Source organism: Hypanus sabinus, chromosome 22 (assembly GCF_030144855.1).
Source record: "Hypanus sabinus isolate sHypSab1 chromosome 22, sHypSab1.hap1, whole genome shotgun sequence".
NCBI classification, from domain to species: Eukaryota; Metazoa; Chordata; class Chondrichthyes; order Myliobatiformes; family Dasyatidae; genus Hypanus; species Hypanus sabinus.
In genome coordinates, this window is record NC_082727.1 from 55,319,329 (window position 1) to 55,346,151 (window position 26,823).

General features: G+C 39.9%; 1 protein-coding gene across 9 annotated transcripts in view; it reads right to left on the minus strand.

Moving 5' to 3' along the window:
- tacc2 (transforming, acidic coiled-coil containing protein 2) overlaps window positions 1-22,888 on the minus strand; it is a 204,879-nt gene extending 181,991 nt beyond the window's left edge. For all 9 annotated transcript variants that reach the window (XM_059947778.1, XM_059947781.1, XM_059947784.1 and 6 more), the window contains exon 1: window positions 22,696-22,888. The gene's annotated coding sequence lies outside the window, so the exon portion shown is untranslated. The remainder of the gene's footprint in view (window positions 1-22,695) is intronic.
- Window positions 22,889-26,823: the final 3,935 nt, after the last annotated feature.

The window sequence follows — 26,823 nt, forward strand, 5'->3', positions numbered from 1 at the left end:
CTCTTTCATTTCAATTGTACTGGGATCCTGAACTGATTTCATTGACACTGCAGTTTTCAGATGCAAACTATCTTCCATGTTTTCTGCAACAGTCGGAAAGCATGGAATATTACCTCCTGCCACTTCCTGTTTTCTTTTCTCTTCCAGACACTGATATTCATTGCTGCATCCAATCATTGTTTCTTTTATATTTGTGCTACCATCATCCTGACAGCTGGCTGGAGAGTTCCAGGCTTCTGGGGCTGAGATGTTTACAGTATCACTGAAAAGACTTACTTCATCGGCATCATAGAATTCTTCTTCTATCCCACTTTCTGCCTGTTGTCTGTTGACCCATGGTACTGGAACATTTTGTTCCTCTAAATCAGGTTTCTCTAGGTCAATTGATAAATCCATGGTTTGCAAAGGATTATCGTTTTCTGCTGGTGTTTGGGACTGCAAGTTCTGTTCAGCAAGTCCATTTTTGAATTCAGTGTCAGAGATTAGTTGCTGCTCTGCAGAAAGGCAAGAGCCTAATGACCCCTCTGTTTCTGCTGTAACATCCTCAAGATTTGGTGCTAATCCTCTGCTTATTGATGGTAATGTATCCTCGGGATCTTCTTGAAGTCCCTCATCAACCTGCTGTTGTGTTTCACTGCAAGATCTCTGGTTTTCACCAGTGAATGTCACTAACGTTTCTCTCAGTCCTTTGCCAACAGGATGATCAGATACAGACCGCAGCTCCATTTCTTCTGGCGTAGCATCATCATGATCAATCAAGAAGCTGTATACCTCCTCTTTGGAAATACTTCCTTCCATTTTCCCTTGTATGGTTTCCTGTTTGTCAGAATAATTCGGAGTCAACTTTTCACTTTCTGTAGCCATTGAACCAAAGTTCTGTGTTGTGGTAGATAATTCCTCACTGGGTTGCGAATCAACTGGCTCACTGTAATTACTGGCTTCTGACTCATCCTTTTGCTGTTCTGTGAGACTAAGCAATGTTTCCCTAAATTCATTTGGATTGGTTTTCTCTAAGCATGGTGGCAGATCCAGGCTTCTGGTAATAGCCTTTACAGTATCAGTTTGAAAGCTCTCAAAATTTTCTTCACAACCTTTTTCTTTGGTTATCTCGCATTGTGGCTGCCACTGTTTGTTACCATTTTGCATTAGTAATTCTTTCTGTTCCATTGCATTAGGATTAATTGATAATTCAGTAGCTTCTGAAATTAAAGCATCTTCCAAGGGTTTCCAAAGACAGTCTGAATCCTTTTCACTGCTCTCTTTGAACTCACTTTCACAGACATAATGTTGTTCACGAGCAAAATTCTCTGTTAACTTTTCCTTAATCGGAACATCCTCGTCTGTGCTTGCTGACAACATGGACACATTCGCCTTAGAAGTCTTTTGCTGCTCCTCACTGACGTGTGGCTCTCCATTGAGTTTCAGCGAGACCTCCTTCACTCCCACGCCAGCAGCCATTCGAGAGACTGGCACTGATTCCTCTCTTTCCAAACTCACATCTTGCCCGTCAGTCTGAAAGCTGCGCTCTTCTCCGACGGGCTTTGCTTTGATTTCTGCCTGTGCTGCTTGCAGCAATTTACCATGGCTTAAACACTGTTCGCCTTCTGCGTCTGCTGAATCAATAATTTGAAGAGCAAGTGGTAAGTGCCCCATTTCTGACAACAAAGTATGCTCCATAGTAGCTGGGGGGCTATGTTCGCTTGCTTCAGCCTCTTTCTTTTGATATTCATTGCTACATGTCTGCTCACTACTGTCAGACTTTGACGACTCCTCCACTTCAGCTGTACCAGGCACATCCAAGCCAGCTGGAGACTGCAAGCCTGCTGGGATTATAATATTCTTTATCATCTGAATGGTGCTCAGATCTTCTTGACAGACTATTTCTGCAGAGTATGCTGATGTTTGTTCTGTGAAATGACTGAAATCTAATAGTTTCCTTGCTGTTGGCCCTATTGAATCACGGTCTTGATGACTGAGTGGTAAATCCTTGCTTTCTGGAACGCTGGAGCTTTCCAGCATCATCTGCAAGTTACATTGGAGTTCTTCAGAATGCTTCTCTAACCTTTTGCTGGCAGGCGCTTGCTGGTTATCAGTGGCAGCTGACAGGGCTTCTTGCTCTGTGAATGTACCAGGAACACGTGAACTTGGTGGTGGCTCCGCATGTACATTCCCTTTGCAGATGTTCTCTTTTGGCGTACTGTTGTCTACCTGTTGTTGCTCTATACTGGGAACCAGCATCTCATTAATAACCATTGTGCCAGGAGTCTGGCAGCTTGGAGTCATCTCGAGAATGGCTGTAAGGGTCTTATTTTCTATGTCCAGGTCCTTCTGCAAACACAGTTCCTCGCAGAATTCACTCTTTGTCTTATTTATGTTTGCTTGTTTTTCAGTGGAAAACTTTGGATTCAGTGTACCTTCTTTCCCTTCATTTAAAACAGAATCCTGAGAGCCTGGAGGCAGACCAGTGCTAACTGACAGCGGCCCATCTTCCTGACCAGCTTCATGACTTTTTGCAGATCTGTCATCTCGCTTTTCTGCTCCGCAGGCTGGCTGGCTGTTCTGGAAATCCTGCAACACTTCTTTCTCTTCAACAAGCTCTGAGTTCTGACAATGTGCCAGCGTATTAATTTTTGGAACAGAATACTCTTCCATGTCACCCTGCACACTGGATAAAATGTCTTCAGGAGCTGTTGTCGGGTTTTCACTACCTCGTGCTTGTTGGATGCCATCACAGCAAATAGCTAATGGTTTATCTTGGGGTTGTTCTGAAGGAGTAGCCTGAACACTCAGTGATGATTTGGTTTCCTGAATGTCCTCACAAACATTTCCTTTTGAATCACTGGTACATATCTGCTCTTTCTCTGTCGATTCCAATGCCGCAAGGTCTTGCTGGATTATTGGAAACACATTATTTTCCACCTGCATTTCAAGACTGTTCAAATCTCCTTTAGGAGAAAGCATTTTTGACTCCAGATAGCATTTCTCATCTTGTTCATGGTCACATCTGAGAGCCACAAGCTCATCACTTGCTGTCTCAATACTGAGGTTGTGATGGATTGAGGGCAGCATGGTGGTTTCTTCAGTGTTCTCCATCCTACTTGCAAAGTCAAAGGCATCTTCCGTAAAGATTTTTACTTGCTCTTTCGAGTCTGCTTTCTCCTGTTCACCACTGACTGGCAGCAGTATTACACTCAGCTTAGTAGGATCAAAATCTGATGTGCTGATGGAAAGTAATTCCATGCTTGTAGGAACTCCGGTGTTGTCCAAAACACTGCAGCTATCTTCTTTATCCTGACGTGTTTGATGTTGATCCATTTCACAACACAAACTCAGCTCAGTCCTGCCCAACGCCACTCTGTCTGATGAATTTAGTGTGTACTCTGAGACTGATGTAGAGCCTCTGCCTTCTCTGCTGTTGACCTCTGATAGAATATAATCTTCCTTTAGCTCAGTGACCACTGGGGCAGTCAGCTGCACACTCCCGGTTTCGCCTCGAGATTGATTGACATCACTGTGACCTGCAATTGCTACATTCTCGGCATGTTTTTCTAAACTCGTTGGTGTCAGATACATTGGGTCTTGGGTTTCCATTATTATCAGATTGCTGTGGCCATCTGTGCTTTTTGTACGATTTTCTTCTGTGATGGATTCTTTGCATCCTGGGACTGGCAACACCAGGCCAGTCTGAGTCTCTTGGGCAGGTAACTGATCTCCCCCAGCTATGCCCTGTGGGGAAGGATATGAGCCTTGCTCGTCTGCTTCGTCCAGCTGCTCACCATGACGCAACAGATCCAACAATGTATCCTCAGCTACACTAGCTGCAGTCTCTCCTTCTGCTGATAAAGAAGTGGAATTCAGACTTTGGGCCGTATCTGTTGTCCAAACAGTTTTAGCCTCGTTGACCGTATTATTTATTCTCAATGCATCTTTTTCAGAAACAGTATCGTCCAGTAAAGACCACAAGCTATTTTCACTTTCAGCTGATAAAGGGGACTTAAGATCTGCTGTAATTTGAAGATTTGCTTTATCTCCACAGTGTGATGGTGAATTCCTTTGTCGAACTAAAATTTCTTGAGGTGTTGAACTGAAGTTGTTTTCAGCGTCAGTTCCGGGACACTCACCGTCACTCTCTCCTAAGCTGGGGCTGTCGACAGTGGAAAAGTTTGACAATTACACACAACGATGCCAATAGAAGGTCTAATGTGCAAAGAGACGGCAGTTCATTCAGTTCACATGCAGTAGATTTAACGTGCTGAAGCCAAGCACTGCATGCAGTGAGACAGTGATTAATTCAATATTAAATTAACAGCTTCCTTACTATCATAACTGGAGAGTCCGTTTCTCAAGGCTACAGAATTAGACAATTAGTAATCAAACTGGTCTTATTGAAAACTGGGAATTATCACATTAAGGAATCAGACGTATCTTGGATCATCATTAAAATGATCACAAAATGATTTTTCTGCAATAGTTGATTAAAACTCCTTTCCCATCTATTTTCCCCAATGACTGCTGCTCTCTCTCCCTGTTCCTCCAGTAAAATAAAACATGTGAAGGAGGGAAAGCGTAAATATCAGAAATTTTCCAGTGAAAACAGAAAAGCAGGAAAATCTTACTTCTATCTCACAATAAAGGATAGCCAATGTGCCCAGTATTTCCAGCAGTTTTTTTGTTTCAGATTCCCATGAAATATAATATTTTGCTTGATATTCCTGTATTATTAATAACAGACCCATCTAAGAAAGGATTGGAAAGAAAATGTATCTCCCACCCATTAAAGTCACATTGGAACTTCATTAATTCCAAACAATTCATTGCATATATAATATTTTCTGTCACGTCAATGGCAGAAGCATGGCAGAAATCTTGATAATAAAGATGTCCTGCTATTTTAGTGAAAGTATTTCAATACACCTTTCTTTTATTTCTTGGTTAACAGATTGGCTGGTTGACAGGAAGAAAAGCTCAATTGCATAAGGTAATAGCCCCCAGGTTATCAGTTGGGTAAATAGAGGGAAGGAATAGTGGAGGGTTCTTAGGCTAAAGAGTAGAGAATCAAAGCTCTGGATAAACAAGGAAGAGGAAAGTTCTGGCAGCAGTTATCATTTGAGCTTTCTGTACCCTAACTGTAGAGATGGTGAGCTGATGGCAACTGAGTCAACTAGTGCTTTCAAAGGGGACTGGCACTTAATTGAAAAGTGCAGGAGAATAGGACCAACGGAATTGTGCTCTTAGATGTTGGTGGCATGGATTAGTTGACCCTAATGGCATTCCTCTTTACTTTCAGATTCTATGCTTCTATGTTGAAATCCTGACCATTAGGAAAGAATGTTTTGGAAGGGGGAGATATTGGTAAACAATAATAGGAAGGAAAGTTACATTGTTATATGTTATTTAATCTCTAAATTATATGTTACTTAATCTCTAAATCCAAATGTAAGGGACCATATGGCTCTCTTCTTTGCATGTTCATATTTGTGCTTAAGAAAAGGTTGGAATATTAAATTCTAAGTTCTCAAAATTCTAGGTGAAGCAGTTCAGTGTGGAGCCCATGGACCAGCTCCATATGAAGTCATAGGATAAGGCTGAAGCTATATCAGTCCTGGGTGGACATCTGTAAATAGTTGAAGTCACCTTGATGAACTGTGATAACTTTGAGCATTGTAGTATGACTGGTGTCCACTATGGAAAGTAAGTTGACAATGGTGTCTTCTTTTGCCAGTTTTTAACCAACATTTCTATGGCTTCTATGAGTACTGATGAAGGCTCTTGGCCTGAAACGTTGACTTTTTGCTCTTTTCTGTTGATGGTACCTGGCCTGCTGAGTTTCTCCAGCATTTTGTGTGTGTTTGATTTCTATGGTTAAGGTGAATATGAAGATAAAAATTTCAAGGTGGTCCCTCCTAACATATGGTCCAAACAAAGTGGGGTGTCTGGAATTCACAGCATTTTACTGTCTGGTCCTCCAGGCACACACTGACAATGTGATTGCCTTAATTCCCTGGCAATGAGACCAGATATCTGACGAGCCACAAAGGTTCTACATTCAAGTGATCTAATGTTATTGCAAATGAAATATACTGTATATATTTAGTTTTTGTACACTATCTTGTTTCCAATTCAGGATTTAAATGCCAAAGATTCTGTTTTCCATCACATCTTTTGAGCCAAAAGTATCATCCAACAGGGTCAAAAGTCCTTTCTCCTTTGTGTGTTATTGTGGGTTGGCTGGTGTCCACCAAGGACATTAACCTGACAGTAGTGTCTTCTTTTGTGATAGAGTCATAGAGCAAAGCATCATGGATATAGGTCCTTCAGCCCAACTAGTCCATGCTAACTCTGGCACCCACCTAATTAGTCCTAATTTTCTGCACTCTGCCCATATCCAGCTAAGCTTTGCCCTTTCATGTATCTATCCAAGTGCCTCTTAAATAATCCTATTGCACTTCTATACTCCCCACCCTCAGGTCCCTGAAAATATTAGCCCTCAGGTCCCTTTTAAATTTTTCCCTTCTCACCCTAAATTCATGCCTGCTAATTTTGGACTTTGCTATTCAGGGGAAAAGAGCATTATCATCCACCTCTTCAATACCTCTTATAATTTTAAACATTTCTGTAAGTTTTCTCCTCATTCTCCTATACACAGTATGGTTCAAAAATCTTAGGCATATATGTAGCTATTGCACAGTTGTGTGGTAATTTTATATATTGCACTGCACTGCTGCCGCACAAAAAAACCCTCTAATTTCATGACATATGTGAGTGATGATAGACCTGATTCTGATATGGGTCTCTATTGAGGACTGAGAGTGGGAATCATGGTTGGGAAAAGGGGAGGGAAGAGGGGAGGGAGCAGGAAGCACCAAAGGAACATTCTGTAATGATCAATAAGCTAATTGTTTGGAATCAAATGGCCTTGCCTGGTTTCTTGTAGTGTGGGTGCAGGCACACCCAGCCATCAGCCACCCCTGGTACTCTTTCTCTGCCATCTGTCCCACACCTCTCCCACGGCACTCCACCCTCACCATTCCCAACATCCTTCACTCCTGCCAGATTTACAAACTCACTCTCTGCTCCACATTGACAAATGTCTAAGGCACTCTAGCTACATATTTGCACCTAAAACTTTTGCACAGCACTTTATAATCTAAGTTTACAATACTGAATAGTAGTGTAAAGGGGGTTTCTTCTTTTTGTTAAATAGCAGGAATGCTAATTTACTGATAACGAGAATGGTATTCCTTTGTAAACCAAATGGGGATTAATGTTCTTTCTTCTGAGTCTGTAAGCTTTTGTTGACGGGCTTTTGGGCAGATCGGCGCGAGGGGGTTGAGAGAGAGGACGCAATGCTGTAAACTGGGCGAGGAACGGACCCCAAGTGGGGGTCCGAGGCCCGGAGGTACTCCGAGGAGGGGACATGAAGCTAGAAGTGCTTGGTTGACCACTTCGGAGGGTCCTGAGCTGCGAGTCGAGGAGTTCGGAGGGGATCAAATGGTGGCCAGAAGACTCCAGTAATTGAGCTCCAACGGTTGTGCACGAAGTGGTTTGGACTTTGGCGCCTTGTCTTTATTTTTTTCTTCATATATACTGTATCATTATTAATCACTTAGTTATAGTAACCTTTATAAATTGTACTCATTTAATCGCATATGGTGTACTGTCTGTTTTTGGGCGAGGCGGGGACATCACACAGCATCCACACCAGCTGATTACCCAGTTTGGCGGGACCGAAGGCTGCTCCCTCCTAGACGGAAACGAGCTGAGTGAGCCTGAGGCGACCCAGGGGGTTACAGTATTGAGGAAGTATTGCAATGCTGCTGGTACCATTTTTCAATTGAAAAGCTGAGCTAGTCAGATTAATTGTTGTCTGCACCAATATCACTAAGAGCATGTTAAGTAATCAATTTTCTCACTCCTGTTTGTAGGTCCTTGCTTTGTGCAAACTGGTTGCCTCATTTGCTACCCAAAGTAAATGTGAAGAGCACCATTGACACAGAAATACTTACTTTCATGCTGCAAGCATGTTAGTATACTGATGTAATACCCTGGTTAAGATTGATACTGCTAATACTGTGGGGTATTTCATTTCAAAGCTTTCTGTAAATGCAGTGTGTCCTACTGGTAGAATGTTTTAGTTTTGGCTAAAGATAAACGGCTATGATGTTCAACTTAGGGATGTTGTGTCAGCCAATCAGAATGGTGGAATTAGGAGAAGGTTTCAGAGAGAGATTTGTGACATACACTGATGGGGTTTGTGATCTTGTGGTGGGAAATGCAGAGAAAAGAAGATCAGGAAAGATGCACATAGGATTCAATTCGACGGGAAGACACAATTGCAAGGAGTCCAAGATGGGAAGCTCTAACAGTGATCGTTGATGGGAATTCAGTTCTGTCATGGTTATACCCAGCTTTTGGAAGAGACGAGCTCCAACATCATGTGCACATTTAAACTATTCTAACTGCAATGGGTCCTTTTATTATTTTTCACTTTCTTTCTCTTAATAAGTGTTTGATAAGCTGACATTAATAAATATACTTTCATTATAATTTTGTGGTGTACAATCTGTTATTAATTGTGTTAATAATTGTGTATGGACAGTATTTACACAGCATTCATTCAAATCGGGGTTCCATTAATCAGAACATCCAACTTTCCTGCTTGGTTGAACCCCAAATCATACTGACCCTGGAAGTATATTGTTTATGAAAGGTGGCCTTTTCATCACTGAGTCACGTGGCTGTTAGTAGAGTCGGCAAATGAGTCAAGTTTGCACATGAGCCCTGGTGGGAGGGCTTCGCTGTTATAACAAACAACCGCATTGGGAAATATTACAATCAATATTTGTTAGCTTAGTCAGAAAGATAAATTTCAAGAAGCATCAAGAAAAAAAGCAGATGGAAAAAATCAAAACGACAAAAATAAATGTATTGCAAAAAAGATCTGTGTGAAAGAATTTAAGATGGTTCTTAAAAAATTATTAAATGTGAATCCTGCTATTGTACAACATCATATAAAATAAGGCAAAGGTATCTAAATTTCAGGGATTAAGTGAAAGATAAAGAGTTGTGGATTGGTTTTAAGAACATTGCTCCCTTTCAGTTCCCCAGTGATTAAAGAAAACAATTTATAAATCCATTCCCACTCAATAGGTCAGTTCGATGGCCCAGTATATTTGTACCATAAAGCTAAAAATCTAATAATTGTAGCCCCAGGGGCACATTAAACCAGAAGATCCTCGGTTATTGCATTAAAGAATTGTGGAACTGTGGTGCTCCTTGAGATTGTGCTCGTAAATCAATATTCAATGAAGAGCTGACGCTGATGGTGTTAGCTACTAAAGGCAAGTGATTAATGTCGTTTTCCATTCAGCAGATGTGAAAATGTCTGCTATGGAAACTTCTACTGCTTAGCTACAAAATTAGATTTCAAATACTAAGCCCTACATTAGTGCTGCATATGATTTATTAGAATAGCAGTTACAATGTATCTAATTGATCTAACTCATATTGCACATTAAATCATTAACAAATTAGCCACCTTAAATCAACTTTCATTCAGAGCATCTGAATAATATGTAGAACACAAGCTCTTTAATATTACTGACTGTGATTGGATAGCATTCGAATTATTAGAAAATGAGATAAAAGGAAAAGAAACTTGCTTTGTTATATTAGAGTCACATGCTTAAGATGTCCAAAACTACTTCACAATTGATAAGTTGCAAGAAAGCAAAAAAAGAGTTTGAAAAATTATGGAGATAAATCATAAAAAATATATATTAGAGTTTTACATATTTTATTTATAGACACAAATTGATGATTGTTTCAATTATAAAATAGGTGAAAATGAATGAGTAGCTAACTGGTATCAATGTAACAACGATCTTCAACATAACTGAAGTTACCTCTCCACTGCCATAAACAACCCATACCTAAATGAATGCATACTAATACTCAAGTCAGAAACTCTGCAGATGGTGGAAACCAAAAGTAACTCAAACAAAATGCTGGAGGAACTCAACAGATCAGGCAGCATCTATAGAAATAAATAAACAGTCAATGTTTCAGGACGAGGCTCTTCAGGACTGAAGAAGGGTCTCGGCTCGAAACTTCGTCTATTTATTCATTTTCATAGGTGCTGACTGACCTGCTGAGTTCCTCCAGCATTTTGTGTGAGTTACTTAAATCAGATAAACTTCACAATACATCAGTGTGAAAAGCATAAGAACGAGAAAAAAAAGCAAACTTCCAAAGGAACTCGGCTGGTCAGTCAGCATCTGTGGAGAGAAATGGGCAATTGATGTTCCAGACTACGATTCTTCATCTGGACTTCCCAGCATCTGCAGTCTCTTGACTATCTTGAAAGAAAACAACTCTACTTGCAAAATGAGCATATTGAGCAATTGTAACAACTACACTAAATAATGTTAGCAGTTACTCCATCCCATTTGGATCATTTGATAGGTACTCCACAATTCTGGAATCAAGAGAATGATAATGTGAAATATCCTCATTGGGTCACCTCATACACATGTGTTTGATGTGTCACCTCAAACACATGTTGAGAGTATCAAAGCTGGTGGCATAATTAAGATTTTGGGAGGAGAAGGAACAACAATGATACGACATTCAGACTCTTACGCAAAACCAAGGCAAAGAGGAATTTTGAAATTTGGAAGTGGGTTTTATGGACAACTTCAAAGAGCAGAAGTGCCAGCCTGTAGTGTAACGGCTTCAGCGCCAGACTTTGAGGCACGTGGCCCCAGGTTCGAATCCGGCCAGCACTTTGCACACATGCCATCTGTGATTGGTTGAGCGTCAAGCTAGCAACGTGGCCTCATAAACAGATAAGATGCTAAAGAAATGGCAAGGTTGCCACCTGATGCACCACAAGACGTGGAGAGGAATAATAATCAAAGAGGAAGTAGGAAAGCAAAAGACTTTAGAAAGGGAAATTTTAAGTAAGTGCCTAGATGACCATGCCTATTGGTGAAGAGACCAATATAAAAGGGTGGATCAGAAAGTTCAGATGATGCCCACATAAAAGGGCAAGCACAACTGATCTAAATGTGTTGATAAGAATTTTAAGACTTTAGGTACCTACAGACCAGTGTAAGAAAGAAGGATCAGGATCCAATTGTGAGAACTACAGAGGTGTTTAAGGAGATAAATACGGGAAGCACTGAAATTAGAGAGGGCAAAAGACAGGCTGTAGCATTGATAGTATCAGTGTAATTGAATCTGAGAATGACAAAGGCACAGATGGGCAGAATTAGTCATCACCACTTCAGTGATCCATCAACTTTCTTTAATAATTATTTTTCTTTCAATCACTCAGTCAGCTTCTCCCCACTCTTGTTACTGAAAGGGCTTCAGAGAAAATCATGATTAATATTATCTGTGATTTTTATTTTGTGGTATGTTAGCCCGACTTGACTTCTCTAAAGGCCACTTCCATTTTGTCCATATAGTACTGACTTGCAATTGTATTCTATTTCCGAAATTTCAATGACTTTAATGGAATGCAATGTATAAAATGTAGAATACATAACTGTCACTGTATTAGCAATGAGCTACTATGTGATTGAAACTTTTAGTCTTAGCTTTACAGTACAAACTCAAATTCGATGGTAGAACACTCCAAAACATAGGTTTGAAGCCTTGGATAAAATAGTATGAACAAAATCATGTTCTTTTGAAAACTGTGACCCAGGGGAGTGTTTGCCTTAAATATTGACACATCCTTTGATTAATATCTTGACTGTACAGCATAAAATGAGCAAGTAAGGTCATCCAGAAAGATTGCAGAAAATAAATCCAGTGGGTGGGATTATAAAATGCAGGTTTCTGCCAGATTTTCGAGACATAACTTAACTAGAAAATAATATCTCAAGTAATATAGTTGAGATTAAAGGTGTGATTTTAAATCATGAGGTGCAAAACCGTGCAGACAGCAAAACTGCCGGAGTTCAGTGTGAATGCCGGAATACATTTATTCCTGAGCCCCATCCACATGGAATTCCCATCTAATCCTATCAGGAAATTGGGATTTGATGATGCTACTTGCCCACCAATCCATCTAAGGTATGAAGAGAATGAGAAAGTCGAGTGGTTATCTGTGTTTTCCTTTTGCATCAAAATCAGCAGGCATGTTTCCTGAACAAAAAACTATATCTTCTTCTGTACCACACACCCAAGCTCCTTTGAACATGAGATTATTCTGGCTTTCTTCTTTGGTACTTACTTTCGACATGTCCTTCAGGTCTCAGTCCGGTGATTGGTGCCACTTGGAATGGCATATTTACCAAAGCTATTTTTTCAGGCATCGCTTCAAAGTGGTCCAAAGACCAGATTAAAATAAGAACCCAAGGAAGGAAACTGGATTGCTGCAGTTCTGTCTCAAGGGTTATTTCAGCTGTTGCCTATTCCGTTCTAGTAATGTACCGAATGTACTGCAAGTCATTCCATAAGTTGCTAAACAAGTCATGTTCAAACACAATAAAATAGGGTGACATTTCATTGTAATATTGAGGGATCAGTGTGGTACTGGTGATGAGTTGTCAAATTGTGGCCCTGCCCACCACCTCAGTTGAATATCAGAGAAACTACAGCATGGTAAAGATGGTCCAATGCCAGAGATTAGATTAGCTTTATTTGTCACATTTTGTATAAGACGATGGTGAGGCCTAATTTGGAATATTGTGTGCAGGTTTGGTCACCTTCCTACAGGAAAGATGTAAATAAGATTGAAAGAGCACAGAGAAAATTTACAAGGATGTTGTCAGGTCTGGGGAATTTGAATTATAAGGAAACATTGAAGAGGTTAGGACTGTATTCCCTAGAACGTAGAAGACTGAGAGGAGATTTCATTGAGATATACAAAATTATGAGGAGTATAGATAGGGTAAATGCAAGCAGGCTTTTCCACTGAGTTTGAATGGGACTACAACCAGAGGTCATAGGTTAAGGATGAAAAGTGAAAGGTTTAAGGGGAACATGAGGGAAATTTCTTCACTCAGAGGCTCGCGAGAGTGTGGAATGAGCGGCCAGCACAAGTGGTGCACACTAGCTCAATTTCAACATATAAGAGAAGTCTGGATAGGAACTTGGATGGTGGAGGTATGGAGGGTTATATTCCAGTGCAGGTTGATGGCAGTAGGCAGCTTAAATGGTTTGGCATGGAATAGATGGGCCAAAGGGCCTGTTTCTGTGCTGTATTTTTCTATGACTCTAAGTAATATATTACAAGTCATTCCAGGATATGTTAAAGGAGTCACATTCAATTAAATAGTGTGACATTCCATTGTAATATTGACAGATTGCTGCAGTACTGGTGACGAGCTGTCAGATCATTGCCCTGTGGTATGTTAAAGATGACAGGAAACTCCAATGGTTAGCTTTTTCTGTCACATGTACATTGAAATACCAAAACGTACAGTGATATGTATTGCTATGCATCAACAGCAAACCCAGTCTGAGGAATGAGCCGGGGGAGCCCACAAATGTTGTCACGCTTCTGGTGCCCACAAGTCACTAGCCCTAACTGTGCTCTTTGGAACGTGGGAAGAAACTAGAGCACCCAGAAGAAAGCAACCCAGTCATGGGGAAAATGTACAAGCTCCTTACGGACAATCCTGTACGTGCTGGATATCCAAAGTAACACACACAAAATATTGGAGGAACTCAGCAGTTCAGACAGCATCTACAAAAATGCATAAACAGTCAATGTATTGGGCTGGGTCCCTTCTTCAGGATTGGAAAGGAAGGGGGAAGACACCAGAATAAAAAGGGGGCTGGAAGGGTTAAGAAGACAGCTGGAAGGTGATGGGTGAAGCCAGGTAGATAGGAAAAGTAAAGCACTGGAGAGAAAAGAAACTGATAGGAGAGATGATGGTGGTGGGAGTTGAATACGGATCTGTGATTGCTGGCACTGTAAAGCAATTGTGCTAACCACTATGCAACTATGCTGCTCTTCTATGCTACCTCGCTGCCTTGATCGAAATGTCTTGTCTTGTTCTAAGTGCATCACTTTGTTACTTACCAAAACTCAGGATATAGGTGTGTAATGGGTTGCAGGCAACATAAAACCAATAAGTAAGAGTTTGAAAGTTGCACTCGGCTTCCAAGATAAAAGCTTGGCGATACAGAGTGAGGAATAGCTGAAGTAATTCATGGTACTCAAAACCATAATCTGCTTGCTTTGAGGTCCTGTCTTCACAAGTTTTTCTGAGAAATTTCAGAGAATACTTGATGGAAGCTTATTGATATAACTATGCCCATCTAACTTTGATGATATCCATTGTCCATCACTCTAACTTTTCTAGCGTGCCTAAACAATCTTGCTGACCTCTAGAATACTAGCAGAAAAGTTACATACTCTGTCTTTTAGCCATTACTTTTATCATCCTGTTTGACAACTGTCTGAATGTTACCCAGACTATTCACAATCTAGTTATCATATTTGACACTTAAGTTTTAGATTTCCAGTCAATGTTTTCACTGAAACCATATACCTCCACCTCCATACCCATTGCTCAGCTTCAGATCCCTGCCTCAGCCCAGCTGTGGCTGGGTGATAGATATTTACTATCCAGGGTAGTAAATGGGTAGTACTATCCAGGGAGGCTTTTTGTTAAACTCAGCATGCTAGCACAGCAGAAGAAACTGTTCAAGGTTCAAATATGTATTGTTATTGTTGAACTAGTATTATTTAGCCATCCCTTTGTGAAACAATACCATACCAGCTTAGGAAGACTATTATTGACATAACTGAGACTGTAGCCCAATCAGAAGAGACAACATTGTCATGTTAACCTAAGGTTCTTGCCATCTGACCTGATTGTGCAGTTGTGAAAACATCGTATGTAGATGAGGCCATCATTAGTTGACTGACTAATGAGATATGAATATATCTTTAAGCTGGAGAGAAGTTATGGCAGTGAAGACATTGAGTCTACTCCTTAGCCTTGACTCAAAAAGGATCTCTTCCAAGAGCCACCTTTCTTTTTTACAACAAATAGCAGGTTCATCTACAACTCATTGGTTATAGTTCCCTAGTTTGTAAGAATCGTACTTGTGGTTGGATAGTCTTTGTAGAATTATAATTTCTGTTCAAATTATTCCTCAAAATAAATGTGTTCCATTTTTAAAAAGTATCTATGTATAAACTGCTTCGTTAGCTGGAAGCATCTCTTCCTTGGTTGGGAGGGAAAGATCACCACAGGAAATAATGATTATGGAAAACTAAGTCCCTTCAGAAAAGAGACTAAAGTAGTCATATAAATTACTATTTGAGAGGGATAGAGTATAATCTCCGTAAAATGAGGGACACCTATAATGATTAGACTTAAGGTCTTGGTTTAAGTTTAAGACACTGGAACAGGTACTCTCAATATACAGCTATAACCCTAACCCATGTCATTAGCAAGTCTACATACACCAATGGCCGCTTTATTAAGTATTTTCTGCACCTAATCAAGTGGCCACTGAGTGCACATTCCTGGTCTTCTTCTGCTGTAACCCATCCACTTCAAGGTTTGATGTGTTGTGTGTTCAGAGATGTTTTTCTGCACACCACTATTGTAACACATGATTATTTGCATTGCTGTCACCTTCTTGTCAGCTTGAACCAGTCTGGCTATTCTCCTCCCACCTCTTCCAATAACAAGGCATTTCTTTCCCAAAGAACTGCTGCTCACTGGATTTTTTTTTTGTTTTTCATACCATTCTCTGTAAACTCTATAAAGCTGGGATACCCAATCTGTGGTCCATGGACCCCTTGCTTAATGATAATGGTCCATGGTATAAAAAGGTTGGGAACCCTGCTTCAGAGACTGTTGTACATAAAAATCCCAGGAGATGAGCAATTTCAAAGATACTCAAACCATCCCATCTGACAACAATAATCATTCCATGGTCAAAGTCACTTAAATCACATTTCTTCCTCTTTCTAGTGTTTGGTCTGAACAACAGCTGAACCTCTTGACCATGTCTGCATGCTTTTATTCTTTGAGTTACTGGCATATGATTGGCTGATTGGATATTTGCATTAACAAGCAGATGTAAAGGTGTACCTAATAAAGTGGCCACTGAGTGTAATTTTCCCAATGGCTTCCTGACTAGATTCTGCTCTCCCTAAAGTCTTCTAAAACTCTCCTGATATTGTCCTAACTTGTGCTATCTGCTTATCTATCAACCTTCTGCTGCAGTTCTACACTTCCATTTCCCCACACGTTTTCAGAGCCTCCCTCCATGCTCTCACCCCTTTATCTGTCTCTAAGTTCCCAGTTTATTTCTTTCAACCCTATCATCTTCAGATATAACTGTACTGGCCTCCTGAGCATCCACAACATTAGTTGCTTCACTGCTCATGATAATGTCTCTTACTGACAAGACACTGAGCATTTGAATTCCCTGAAACTCCACAACTCTCTATCTTTAAGAAGCTCCTTCTCGCCTACTATGCTGATCAAGCTTTAGGTTATCTGGTCCTACATCTTCATATGTGGCAGCTTGTCAAATTTTGCTTCTTAACATCAATATGAGCACAATGGCTCAGTTAACTGTTGTTAGTCTTGTTGTTCTTTCTTATCTTGCTGTCCCCAGTCTACCGTCTAGTCTGCCAATTACATTGCTTTTCAAAGAACTCATTCCAGCTTCCATGCTTCACACTCTCTAATTGCACATGGCAAGTGTAATGATAAATAAAGTGACCCAGATAACTTTGCTTTAACAGTCCCTTCCAACCACTGGCTGGCACAAATCTTATTCTTCTTTGGGATAAGGGCAGCACTGCAAGAAAATCTGCTTCAGTTTTCTCCTTAATGAATCATTGCTCTGCACATTACTGTACAGTGCTATGTGTTATGGTCTAATGCATATTATTGAACAATGCATATAACTAAATATTATATGTTTGAAAGCAGTGTCATTCATTAACAATTATTTTGCGCCACATTTCATGACCACTAAAGAAATGTTTGTTCAACAAAATGTTAAGCTGTTCTACAATTAGTTAACAAACAATAGATATCAAAACTATGTCAGATATCACAAAGTACAAATTAGCTTACAATGCAAAGTAGTGGACAAAGACCTCTAACACCTGCCCCGATGTTACAGCTCTTTAGAAAAATCCTCTGTATGGATTAAGTGCAGCTGTTAAAAGAGTCCTTGTGTTCCTATATCTTAAATGCAAAAGAATAATATCCTCTCCCCAATCAAGCAAAACTATAACTTATTGTATTTATAACGTGGCTGAACTTGTACCCACAGAAAACAGCTGAACCAAAGTTATTTGAATTCAGGGTTTTATTATTATTGAGTGTTTTAGATTTACAGAAAATTTAAAATATCCCTCCCACCTACTGGACAATAATTTCTCAAATTAATTTTTGATCAAGGGTTGAAATAGCAGGATCCTGCACAATATTCGAGCACTCAAATTCACAGCAGCCAAAGCTGCTTAAACAGGGACTGCTGGGGGCAACTATGGAAACTAAATGGTTAAGTTTTGCTTAATATTGTCTAATATTGTGTTCCACAATATTATGGAATTGAGGCCAAAGTAAGAAAATGCTTCTGGCTTCTTGCTGGAGCTAGAGATGAACATTCTTCTTCATGTATGATCAGGTGAGCAATGAAAAATGTTACTAACCTTCTTTTCACAACAAAATAAAACTAATTGAAATTTGGGGTCATATTTTTTCAGTTATTTCTATTCCAGCTTTTTGTGTACTTTTATATTGTAAAACTGATACAAATGATGACACCTTAGATCAATTTGATTTGGAACTGAACAAGGTATTGATCATATTGCTATAGATCAAGGTATTGGGTGGGGGGAATGGAGGTATGTCTCTACCCAGAGGATGTAAGGCACTTCTTCCCTCCACTAGCCGGCAAGTCACCCTGGGGCAAGGTGTAGCACTGCTTAGCCCCCAATCACGTGAAACCATGGGAGCGGGTGGTAGAGAGCCGTCTGAGCAACTGGTGCACATCACTAGGCTGGTAATGTGACAATTTACACCAGGCAGGCAATCTCTGGAAAGTATTGATAATGGCTGGGGCCAACGGTCCTGTAAAGACACTGCCCAGAGGAAGGCAATGACAAATGAATAACAAATGAACAATTGATCATACATGATGTAGGCTATTGTGAAACTTCCATTGTTTTTAAAATGTGTATTATGTATCCTGGTCACTATGTCTGAAAATATAGGTTCACTTAGAAATCTGTACCAAAGACATTATCAACAAATCAAACTCCAATATTTTAGCAATCAAGTAACTGGGAGCATGTTCTGAATATCTGAATTAAACTATAATCTTGATGTTCATTTGTATTCCTTTGCCTTCTCTGTAGGTTAACTGTCGATATTAAAAACCTCTTTAAAACTTATTATACTGAGATTTAGAATTAAACTTATTATATAACAAACATTAGAAATCATGTAAATGTTAAATATTGTAATATTCTTAACCTTGTGTGAGCATGGGAACAAAGGAAGCCATGAAATTGTTTACAGGCTCCCAGATGAAAGATGATACATATTGCAGCAACGATATTCATAGTAACCGTGGGTTCCCAGCCTGGGGGCCACGGACTCTCGGTTAATGGTATGGGTCTATGGCATAAAAACAGTGGGGAACCCCTGATGGTTATGCACTGTACAATGGAACGTACTCCTTCAATATGTTAACCTGTTCTTTATTCTGTAACCTTGTAACATGATCATTATAGATACACTGTTCACTCATGCCATGCAAAATCCCTGTGCAACTGGAATTGTCAAATTCACCATGCATTGGGTTGACCCTACAGGTTAAGCCAATACATCACACATTTATTGCAGCCATACAATTCCAAAAGTAAAACTTAACCTTTCAGGGGAAATTATTTTCAGACGGTGTATATTACACTTGCAAGCACTGTAACAAAATGCACTCAATAAAATTCATGCACCATAACATTCAAAACGAAAGTGACCTTTCATTCATTGAGATGTATTGCAGTTTCTGTGTACCGATGCACTATTTATCAGTGTATAAATCACGGACACAAAATAGTTTTCAAGGCAGTTCATGCATGTCTTATCTTGTTAATTACACATCCAGATAACTAACTTACATACCCAGGAACAACAGCTCCAGCTGTAGCCTGAATAGACTCGTCTTGCTTTACCTGAAGATGTGTTGGGACGCTTTCATTGTCAAGGCTATCAATAAAAGAAATTGACAAAGAAACAACTGTCTGAATAATTCATGATCACAGTATGTCCACGACTGTCCCTTTTCTTTGGAATAAAATTAACTCTGCATTCTCTGTAAACAATTGTATAAATGCATTCTCAACTTCCATTAAAACAATTCAAACTTTTAATTGGAGAAAAAGCGCAAAATTTGAGAAAATCTCCCCACCAATTATATACTTAGGGATTTCTTAGGGCGTTATGATGTATGCCATTCACATACTTTTACATACAGCCCATAATGAATTATGTAAACAACAAAGAATGCTGAATCAAACAGTATATTTACAATATTACTGTTAAATACACTACAGGGGACTTGGGAATACAAGTGCATAGTTGGCTTAAAGAGGAATCACAGGTAGGCGGATGGTGAAATTCACAGTTAGCACACTGGCCATCATCTATCAGGCCATTGAGTATAGGAGTTGGAACATTGTGTTGCAATTCTATAAGTTGTTGGCGAGGCCACATTTTGCTGTACAGTGTACTGTTTTGGTCATCCTGTTATAGGAATGGTATGGATAAACTGGAAATAGTGCAGTTAAGATTTACAAGAATGTGCAGGACTAGTAGACCTGATTTATAGGGAGAGGTTGGCTAGGCTAGGCCTCTAATCCATGGATCATAGAAGAATGAGGACTGACGAAGTTTCGTCATCATCATCATTATTATGTGCTGTGATGTATGACATGAGTGATCATGGCCTTTCCATGATCATGATTATTCTTGGCAAATATTTCTACAGAAATGGCCTTGGCTTTCTCCTAAGCAGTGTCTTTCTGACCCCAGCGATTAACAATACTCTTCAGAGATTGTCTGCCTGGTGTCAGTGGTTGCATAACAAGGATTTGTGATCGGCACCATCTACTCACATGACCATCCACCCCTGTTCCCATGGCTTCACGTGATCCTGAATGGGGGGCTAAGCAGGTGCTACCCCTTGTCCAAGAGTAACCTGCAGGCTAGCAGAGAGAAGGAGCACCTTACATCTCCTTTGGTAGAGTTGCATCTCCACACCAATCCACCACCCCATTAAAAATAATATTTAAAATTATGAGAAGTATAGCTAAGGTAGGTGATTACAGTCTTTTCCCCAGGGTAGGGGAGTCTAAAAGGGGCAGGGAGGGGAAAGATATAAAAAAGGATCTAAGATGTAACTTCTACAAGCAGAGGATGGTGAGGATATGGAATGAGCTGTCAGAGGAACAGCTGAGGCAGTTGCAATAGAAATCATTTAAGAAGCACTTAAATACAGGTACGTGGAGGGGTAGAGCTCAGTGCGATTAGCTGGTCGGACACCATGATCAGTCTGGACCTTTGGCCAAGGCTCTGTACTTGTGCTGTATTGATCTGTCACTCTATAACTATGATTAGAAGGCGATAGGGAAAGACCTGAGCCTGAGTTAGTTCATAAAGATACAATCTAAGAGCAAAATCAAGTTAGCCTCTGCTGCACTTTTGAAGAGATTGGGTTGTTGTGAATGTCTTGCTTCCTGTGAGCTAAAAAGATCACAGTCTATATGAGGCTATGACAGATCTGGTATATACTTTCCTTGGGCTGGTAACCATGAGACAGAGGGATACTGATACAAACAGTAACATCCAAGAAATGACAGCCTTTGTAGTGAGAGTTCTCTGGTGTGGCATGAGGCAGCCAGCCAAAAATCAAGCAATCGGCATTACGCATCAAATATGGATTCCATTGTGAGCAAGGTAATACTGTGGTTAAAAGAATATTTTGAAAGTATATTTTTGACTTATTTTCAAAGTTTAGGTTCTACATTTGAGCGAACAAGACCCTGTAACAGAACTTACAAAGGAGCTGCCTCCAGGTGCTGGATATAAGATTTAAGCAAAGGATTTCCTTCAAGCTTTCTCTGGAGAATAACCCTCCAAAAGTGGACTGCTACAAAGTTCAACTCTTAGATCCATGAGCATGAAACATATTAGACAGATAATTTTATGGTTCAATAGACAGTTGAGGAGAAAGGGTATCACACTGTGAAATTGAAAATGCACATGTGTGTTCTTTTCCTAAACCAGCATGAAGACAATGTAGAATTCATGAAATACATGGACTATTGTCCATACGTAGCCTTCAAGGTCTGAGCTCAATCCATTCAGTGTCCTAACTCTTCATGCAAACAATTCTTCAGTCTCATTTTGAAAACTGTTTTACTCTGTGAAAATATTCCTTTAGACAGCTTAAAACCATTTGTTGATAAATCTTGAAACTCTGTTATGTTTTGACTCTATAATAATTGCTCTGTACAGATTTACAAGTCAACTGCTTAAAACAGCTCCAAACTGATCATTTGCTCGCTGGAAATAAATAGTGACTTGCTGAAATTATTTTACAAAACAACAATTGAACCCGTTTGAATCTTTGTTTTGTGCATTACAGAATTCAGACAAACCAGCCAGAAATACATTCAACATCAGTGAATTATCTGTTACTGAATTCTTCATCACAAACGGGCAAAACATTTTGCAGGTTAAATTTGAGTGCCGACTGCTTACCAACCAATTCTAGCAATAATGTTCAACAGGCAACCAAATCAATCTCAAATATACTTGACAATGAATACAATGCACCTCTAAACTTGAAAACCCTTCCTTTTCTAAAGAAGGTAAGCTTAAGATACAAGATCTTAAGGTATAGGAACAAAATTAGGCTATTCATCCCAAGGAGCAACTCTGCAACTCATCAGGTTGTTTTTTCCCTCACCACCATTCTCCCAACTATTCCTCATTTTCTAAACTTTAAACAACACACTCAATCTGGTTATTTTCTCTTGATAGGATAATCCCTTAACCTGTAAGTTACACTGCCTCCAGATACGAGATCCTTTAAGATCAGGGAATCTTTGAGCGCAATACATTGGTATCGGAAGTTGAGCCTTCTTTCATCAATTTGTATCTGTATAATCATCCGATTTTTAATCTGTACCATCACCATTCCTAAATCAAACACTAAACAACACTCACAAAATGCTGGAGGAACTCAGCAGGCCAGGCAGCATCTATGGAAAAGAGTACAGTCGATGTACAGGACCTGAGGAAGGGTCTCGGCCCAAAGAGTCGACTGAACACTCTATTCCTTAGCTGCTACCTGGCCTGCTGAGTTCCTCTAGCATTTTGTGTGTGTTGCTTGGATTTCCAGTATCTGCAGATTTTGTCTTGTTTGTGACTAAACAACACTGATTCAGCCAAAGGCCGCTAAGATACCTGCAACATGCACCAATAATCAAGGCACATGTTAAAATCTGAAAATAAATTATGAGCATTCAACAAGAAAATTAAATGCAATAAAAATGTACAATAAAAATCAAAATAAGCAGACCATGCTTTTCCCCAATTGAATTAACAGTTCAACGTTTCTGTAATAATAATATTTCAAGTGCTGTCTCATGAGAATGATATGCAAATTTCCATTTCCTACCTTGCACTCTCTGCAGCTAGCACAGCGATATTCTCTCCCTGTCGGTTTGGAACAGGACGTGCCTTGTTTATATTGGCCGGACCACTGGCAGCTCCTGTCCTCCTCACGTCTGTCTGCTCCTCATTCACATTCTGTTCATTTTTAGCATATTTGCTGGACCGTGATCCACCTATAGGGACTTTCTTCTTTTTATTTGCCTATAGTAGAAGAACAAGATATCCAATAAGAACTTGAAGCATGAAGGGAAAAATTACATATTTTTCTAAGACTTCACAGTCATGCTATCTGTGTGAAAAACACAATCATTACCACTTTGGAAGCTACCAGGAGGGCTGCCATTTCCCATGGATCTTCAGAATTTATAACAGAGTTGCTTTATGAAAATGAGTTTGTGTTTGATCTCAGAAAAGAGAAAAGTTTTCCTTTCAATTGGCATGTCCAATGAAATCACGTTGGTTAGTATCCATAAATGGACATAAAATCGTCAGTGATCTGTTGTATATCTTCATAGTTTATAGCAATCTACGTAACCAGTATATCATTAATATAAATACAGTACAGTTGTCTAGGGGAACCTTGGCATTGTTGTTCCTTAACTTGAGGATTTCTTTGTGTGATTTTTTTCTGCTGATTCATAAGCTACCTAGTTATTATGTTTCCTTGTTATAAATGGCCACCACTATCCTCTTTCTACACTGCAGCTGCTATTGTAATGCATGCACCTACGTTTCCTTCAAAACTGAGCAGAGTCTAAAGATGAACAAGTGTGGAAAAAATTCACATAAAGAGTTGCTAAAAGACAGGCAACTATACCATACATGTGCTCATCCATAATACATAGTGTATATACCATGTATTTACATGTACCACATTGAGTTCCACTTTCTGAAAAGAGTGTTTCAATTAACCTTTTCACAGATTTTTTGAGTTGGTCTAATCTTGTCAACAGAACTGATGTTGTTGACCTAGATCTATTTTCAACCTGAGGAAGGTATGACTGACACAATGAATTACATTCACTATTGTGTATTGCTGTCACTCAGTTTCATCAAATTGTATAGACCCTAACAATTCATACCTAACATTAATATTGACTACACCTTACATAATTATAGCCTTCCCATAGTTACAGCTTTTCAACATGACAAATGCTCATCAAACAGACTGCAGGACACATAATTCTTGTAGGACAGATGGCTCATAAGTGGAGAAAGCATAAGCTAACTAGAAAAGGTTAGCCATGTCTCATTCTATCCTAACCAGTGGTTAGCACAACGCTATTACAGCTTGGGGCGTTCTGGCGTTTGGAGTCCAGTTCTGGTGCTGTTCTATACGTTCTCCTCTTGACTGCGTGGGTTTCCCCTATGTGCTCCGGTTTCCTCCCACAGTCCAAAGATGTACCAGTTGATAGGTTCATCAATCATTGTAAAATGTCCCATGACTAGGCTAGAGTTAATTGTGGTTGTCAGGGGATACTAGGGTGGCATTGCACAAATGGCCAGAGGGCCTACTCCATGCTGAATCACTAAAATAAAATTTTAAAAATTAACAATAATGTTGGTAATTTTCAGAAAGATGAGGTCATAGCCAGTAACAAAGTTGAAAGCATTGAAGATGTGATATTCTCACACATAAACTTCTTTTGCATGTTTCATCTCCACTTCAGTTTACATTTCCTTCTGACTCACAGGTTGAAGATGGATGTAAGTTTTTAACTCTTCCACCATGCCCAGCCCCATTCACTGACACACTCGCTCCACCACAACCTCACTCTCTTCCCTTCATCATTTCAAATACCTAAGAACTTCAGCTGGTGGTAGTACAGACGTGGCCACTTATTTTCTCCTTCACTGTCACCAGCTCACAATGCTACATCATGCACAATTGAAGATGATAGATTGGAGTCTTGATCTGCAGAAGTAAGTAGGAAAAGCGTGTAGCAGCAGCAGGAAATCAGGGGAGAGTGCAAGTGCCAGCGCAACTTTGGGTGAAGTTGCCAGACAGTTGAAGACTTTGATGGGTCTGGAAAAAAATCAAATGCTTGCAGCGACAGGAAGTCTACCATTAGGGGCTGCTCCATAATATAATTGAAATGGTACCATTTTCTGGAGGCAGTACAAAAGAGATTTATCAGCCTAATTCCTGGGCTAGAGGGACTGCTCTTTCAAGAGAAGCTAAGCAAGTTGAGGCTGTGCTATTTGGAATGTAGAAGAATGAAAGCTTTAGAGAAAGAGGACTTTACAGAAACCCAGCAGATTCAGAGGGTGATCCAAGGTAGATGTTGAGATGTTTTCACTTGTAGGAGAGTCTTGAGCAAGGAAACATAGTTACTCATTGAGGGCTGCTCATTTAAAAGAGGGGTGTAGAAATTTCTTTTCATATGTGATTGTAAATCTCCAGCATTCACTAGCCCAGAAGGTTTTGGAGCTGAGTTGATTATAAGTATGTATGGTAGGTGTATATATATTTTTTGAAAGGTTGGGGAAATGGCACAGGGCTAGAGCTGGAGCCTGAGGTAGATCAGCCATGATCATATTAAATGATGGAACAGGCTTGAAAGGGCCAGGTGGCCTATTCCTGCTTGTATTCTCCTTGTTCAATGACGAAGTGTACATAGGTACTCGGCGTTAACTTGGCACAAAACTTTGTGCACAACTTGGAGCCCAGGATTTCTAAAGTGAAGCAAGTAGTAAATTTGATTCATAAACAGAGGCCATGTTCCCTTCTTGCTACTATCGTCAGGCAGGAAGTACAAAAGCCTTAGGTCCCACACTACCAGGTTCAGGATCAGTTATTACCCTACAACTAGGCTCAGCAACCAGTGCAGAAATCCTCATTTACCACTACATGAACTAGTTTTACAATCTACAGAATCACTTTCAAGGACTCTATTTACCATTCATGTTCTCTGTTTTTTTCTGCATAGTTTGTCTCCTTTTTCACATTGGTTTTGATCATACTTTGTCTGTTTACATATAGGGTTTTATTAAATACTATTGTAATTTTTTTCCTGTAAATGTCTGCAAGAAAATGAATCTCAAGGTAGTATATGGTAACATAAATGTACTTTGATAATAAGTTTATTTTCAACTTTGATGCAGCTTCTAATGGCTTCCATTGCAGTTCAGCATATACTGCAGCAGTAGTATGTAATTGATGCTGTAAAATAGGACTGCCACAAACGACCATCATTGCCATCGTGCTATGGATTCAATTATGCAAGAAGGCTTGCAATGTGCCACAGTTCCTATCCTTTCTCAGACAGGCAGTGCCAATCAACACAGTTCAAGTCCTTCTACTGCCACCTGTCAGTCAAACAGCCTTGACTTCAGCTGCCCATGCCGAGAAGTCCAGTGTGGTAAGTCCACTATGTATACCTGTCTGGACACGGCCCCCCCCCCCCCACCCGCTGACTGCTCCTGTGGCTCGTCCCACAGACCCCTGTATAAAGGCGATTGGAGGCAGGGCTCCTCCCTCAGTCTCCAGGATGTCGTATGGGGATCTCTTGCCACTGACTGCTCTCTTCCAGCGAATAAAAGCCTGTATCTCACCTCACATCCCAGGGAGTTATTGATGGTGCATCATGCAGGTTTACAGGAGTCAGAGTTCTCCAATGAAGGTTACTGTCTTTCACCAACTATGCTCTTAGGAGGTCCTCCAGAACAGAGTCAGAATGAGATTCAGGTTTAATATCACTGGTATATGCTATGAAATTTGTTGACATTGCAGCAACAGTACAATGCGATGAATAGAAAAAAAACTATGAATTACAGTTAGTACATCAATAAATATATAACATAGTTAAATTAAATAAGTAGTTCCAAAATAGAAATTAAAAAAAAGTAGTGAGGTCGTGTTGATGGGTTGAATGTCCATTCAGAAATCAGATAGCAGATGGGAAGAAGCTTTTCTTGAATTGTTGAGTGTGTGTCTTCAGGCTTCTGTACTTCTAGGCAGTGACAGGCACTTTCAAAACACATAGTTTACTTTATTACCTTTGGTGAGGCAACATAATTTCCAATACTGTTGTGCTGCCTGCATTTGGGCAGATTGTGCTTTAGGTTCAAGAGCAACACCATTAGCAGATTCCCTAATACCATGGTGGATAAAAATGTAAAAGCACAGTGA